The sequence below is a fragment of the Penaeus vannamei genome, chromosome 3, assembly GCF_042767895.1.
Source record: "Penaeus vannamei isolate JL-2024 chromosome 3, ASM4276789v1, whole genome shotgun sequence".
Classification (NCBI taxonomy): domain Eukaryota; kingdom Metazoa; phylum Arthropoda; class Malacostraca; order Decapoda; family Penaeidae; genus Penaeus; species Penaeus vannamei.
This window is the reverse complement of record NC_091551.1, coordinates 29,139,488-29,144,487: the sequence shown is the minus strand read 5'-3', so window position 1 is coordinate 29,144,487 and position 5,000 is coordinate 29,139,488.

Below are 5,000 nucleotides of genomic sequence, written 5' to 3'. Positions count from 1 at the left end.
TCAGGAGTGAGGCAAGGCTGTGTCCTTGCGCCAACTCTTTTCAACACTTGCATGGACTGGATACTGGGCAGAGCTACTGTTCAAAGTCATTGTGGGGCAACGCTGGGCAATATCAAGGTTACAGACCTTGACTTTGCTGATGACGTTGCCATTCTATCTGAGTCTTTGGAAACCCTAGTGGCGGCTCTCGATGCATTTAGCAATGAAGCAAAGCCCCTGGGTCTAGAGGTCTCCTGGACCAAGACCAAGGTCCAGGAATTTGGGGACTTGATAGGAGAACCTGTTCAGTCGATACGTGCTTGCGGCGAGGACATTGAAGTCACAGAGAGCTTTACATACCTTGGTAGTGTAGTTCATAACTCTGGGCTGTCAGACCATGAAGTCAGCAGACGGATTGGCCTGGCAGCAGGGGTCATGAACTCTCTCAACAAGAGTATTTGGAGATGTCGGTACCTGTGCAGAAGGACCAAGCTTCGGGTTTTCAAGACCCTGATAATGCCAGTTTTGCTATACGGTAGCGAAACCTGGACATTGTCCTGTGCCTTGGAGGCTCGTCTTGAAGCCTTTTGCAATAGGTCCTTGCGCCAGATCATGGGGTACTGTTGGCGGGACCATGTGTCCAACCAACGGTTGCACCGTGAGACTGGCACAAGCCCTGTTATCTGCACAATCCGTGATCGCCAACTCAGGCTATACGGCCACCTGGCTCGCTTTCCTCAGGATGATCCTGTCCATCAGGTCGTCTCTATTCGAGACAACCCTGGGTGGAGGAGGCCTTTGGGACGACCGAGGAAGTCATGGCTTGGGCAGATCGACCAAACCTGCCGTGAAGAACTAGAGATGGGCCGAGTCCCTGCCTGGCGTCTAGCCATGAGGGATCCTCGTAGGTGGAAGCAAAGGGTGGATGCGGCTATGCGCCCCCGTCGGCGTCAGCCCCTATGATGATGATGAATATAAGGAATTGTTATACCATCTCAATTTTCGTTTCGTGTATGATTGAGCAAAATATTAGAAGATAATACAACGCAATCAAAGGCGAGAGAGTGGATCGGAGTCCCAACGTCTGGTCCAGAGAGAGACGTCCCCACCCACCCCACTTCCAAAGGGAAAGAGTGTAGTGATACTCTGAGCTGACATACGCTCAATCATACAAACACGGAGGGAGGCGCCACCACGGAAAGAGGGATCCCGACCCTTAGAGTTTGTAACATATTTGTTCTGGTGACTTGACTGAGATATTTCCTTCGGAGGCTTTGTTCAATGTTAGTAATTATGATGTTCTTTGGTTTATGCTGTGTTTAATCTCTTGGTCATTTACTTTATTAGTCAACTTCTCCAGTTCTTATCTTAAGCTTTTTATAACATTATATTTACGCCTATTGTAATGTCGTATCCTTGTCAGAATTTTTTTAGTGTTTGTGTAACCCAGCTATATCTATATCCAATTACTATATGATACGTATGTATATAATCTTACATGTTTGTATCTTCACACACACATATATATATACATATGCATATACGCCTGACCATTGCTTCCTCTGTTCATTCCTCTCTTCTTGCCTCACCAGACCTGAATGTTGTCTTGTCTATCTCTTCCACAAGTTATGTATTGTTGTAACGCTTCCTTGTTCATCACCGTTCGTCACATGCTAACAACGTGACTTGGTGCGATCTTTAAACCAGTGCATAGGAGATCAGGCAGACTCCCTGCGGGGAGCTAAGGAGCAACGCCTCGCTCCGAGGAGCCGCCGCACTCTAACATCTTATTCAGTAAAGGAGTCAAGACATCTTGGTTGTCTACCTTAACTCTAAGCTCGCCATCTACCAAACTCTTGTAGGACCCAACATTTGGGCTCTTACAACTGGCGGCAGCGGTGAAAGCAGACTCATACAACGCCTCCGCATCAACACCATACCCTGCCAAGCACAATGTGACCCAGTCCTGCTGAGATGTCCCCAAGCCCAGATAACTGATGCTGCTGATCATAGTAGTAGAATTCACGCCACTCTCAGCACCAGCTGCTGACCCCTAACCATCTATCTCGTCTGTTGCTGCCAGCACTGTGCCGATATCCAGACCCCAGCTGGACCACACATCACCAAGGACGTGAACCACCCAAAACATCTCTACACCGAGCCGAGTTCCTCGCCATGCGGATTCATCATCCCAGCCACACGGCAGGAAACATCCCGCTGACTGGTCACGCCATGACCTTGCTTGCCACACACTGCTTCAAATCTCATCAGCCGTGCAGCTCCCCTGCTTCTCGCCTCGCACCACAACCAAAATCCGTGTGAATTTTTGAAGACAAAAAAAGGAAAAAAATTGGTGATCAATACCTAGCTTTTCCTTAAATATTTCTTATTCTGTGTTCAGTTCTTAATATCGAGTTATTAAATTGTGCAGTGACATTATTTTTTGCATTCTGTGTTCACTTATCAGTTATAGGTATTCATTTGCAGCTTATGAGTTGTCTTAATAGGTTCCCTCGCATGTATTAAGGCGCCCCCGCCGCTCGTACCTTTACCGCCTCCTGAGGACGTACTTCCCTCACCGCCGCCCGCGCATTCTGTGACGCCGCCTGATGACGGGATTCCTTCAGCACCGCCTGTTCATTTGCAGTTCTGAAGCCCGAGAATATCGCACTCTCGGCATCCGTTTGAAAATAACAAGCGAATCTACTTGATACTGATACACTGCCACAATACCTGCGTCCTTCTTTTTACGTTGCTTACGGCTTTTACACAATTGTGCCGTTGTTTCTTATGTATTTTTCTATTGTTTTTAGCTATATGAATTTAGACGATGTTTGATTATGATGGGGACCATCATTTTAAAACCAGGGAGATATGTAACCCAGCTATATCTATATCTAATTACTATATGATACATATATATATAATCTTACATGTTTGTCATATATGTATCTTCACACATACATATACATGTGCATATACGCCTAACCATTGCTTCCTCTGTTCATTCTTCTCTTCTTGCCTCACCAGACATTAGAATGTTGTTTTTGTCTATCTCTTCCACAAGAGCTATGTATTGTTGTAACGCTTCCTTGTTCATCACCGTTCGTCACATGCTAACAACGTGACTTGGTGCGATCTTTAAACCAGTGCATAGGAGATCAGGCAGACTCCCTGCGGGGAGCTAAGGAGCAACGCCTCGCTCCGAGGAGCCGCCGCACTCTACCATCTTATTCAGTAAAGGAGTCAAGACATCTTGGTTGTCTACCTTAACTCTAAGCTCGCCATCTACCAAACTCTTGTAGGACCCAACATTTTGGGCTCACAGTTTGTTCGCTTTAAGAAAAAGAAAAAGAAAATGTCAGATTTATTAATCATTACGTATGCATACATATATATCTTTTCGACAAATATAAAAACACATCTACAACTTGACGAATACAAAGACAAACAAAACGATACACGCACGAAATACATACACAGAAAACAAAAACGAATACATTCACAAACGACTCTTATACTCTAAACAAATACGTACACTATAAAATTAACACGAACATTTAAAATGACGGACATATTTAACATAACGCACAACACTCAACTCGCGATCTGGCATATGATACTCGCATGTCCTCACTTCACTTATTCACTACCGCGGACTAGCGCTCGCTCATATCAAGCCATACGGAACTCGTTCTTCTTTCGCAAGCACTGGGATACATGACCTGATTGCAGTACAGCTTCCATCACTGGCAGCGGCAAGGCGTTGTCCCTTTCTTCCCGGTTCCAGAGGAATAACGACATAGCTTAAACGAATAAAATAAGTAGTAGTAGTAATGGAATTAGTGACGGTAGTAATAGCAGTAGTAGTAATTTCAGTATGTGAAGTTACAAGCGCCCAAAAGTATTCTCACACCCGTTGCTCGTTAATACGTTCATTAAATGTTTTGTTGATTTAAACTTTCATCTATAACACACAAGCATCGACATTCCATGCTAATGTACTGCAATCGTGAGCTAGAGTGCAGTAACGTGTATATATCGATGTTTACCTTTTTTAACGAAAGTTCTATTTAACAAAACATTTAATTGACGTATTTCTGGGCAACTGGCTGGTAATCCCTTTAGACACGGACACCCTCAAATGATCATGATAATAAAAAAATTATGATAATAATGATTGTCATCGTTAATATAAATGATGATAATAATACCGAAGCAAGGTCTGTACAAGTACTCATAGACCCTGAACCGGTGACTCCAGCGACTCTGACCGGCTCGCATCCACCAGTCACGGCTAATGTTTGTGCCTATCACACTTGAGGGTCATTCATTTTTTTTACATTTTCAAACATGAACAAAAAGTACTCTTTTCCGAGACCCCTTCCCCCTGCAGTGTGTACAAAGCTAAAATATAAAAATGAGGGCCTTTGCCACTGGGTCTCGGAGTCTAAAGCAGGGGCTCTTAATCCGGGGTCCATGGATCTGTTCGGGTCCATGGATGGGTTTCAGAAGGCCGTGAGCAGCAGACAAGAATTAACATTACTCTCTGCAGAAAAAGGAGTGTTTTTAGTTCTCTTTTATAGTTTATCTGACATGTACATGATCCAATTAAATTTCAATGAATAATGTACATTATACACGTTTTTTTCAAAAGTTTCTGTTCGAGTGACTCTCCGGGGAAGGGGCCCAAAGCTTTCATGAGATTCTCAAAGGGATCCGTGACTAGAATGGTTAAGAATCACTGCTCGAAAGGAATGCATTGACACTAATAGATTCTAGCAGATTCTGGAAGCACGTGGGGAAGACAATAAGTGTTTTGCAATTTTGAACTAAATCCGGATAGTCATATATAACTATAAGTTCTGAAAGCATAGGCCAGAGATTTAACCCTCACCCCTCATGAAATCCTCATGAAAAATGATGGAAAAATTGATTACCCTTAAAATTTATAATATTAATATTATGATGGTAATAATAATAATGATAATTATTACTATTGCAATGATAATAATACTGAT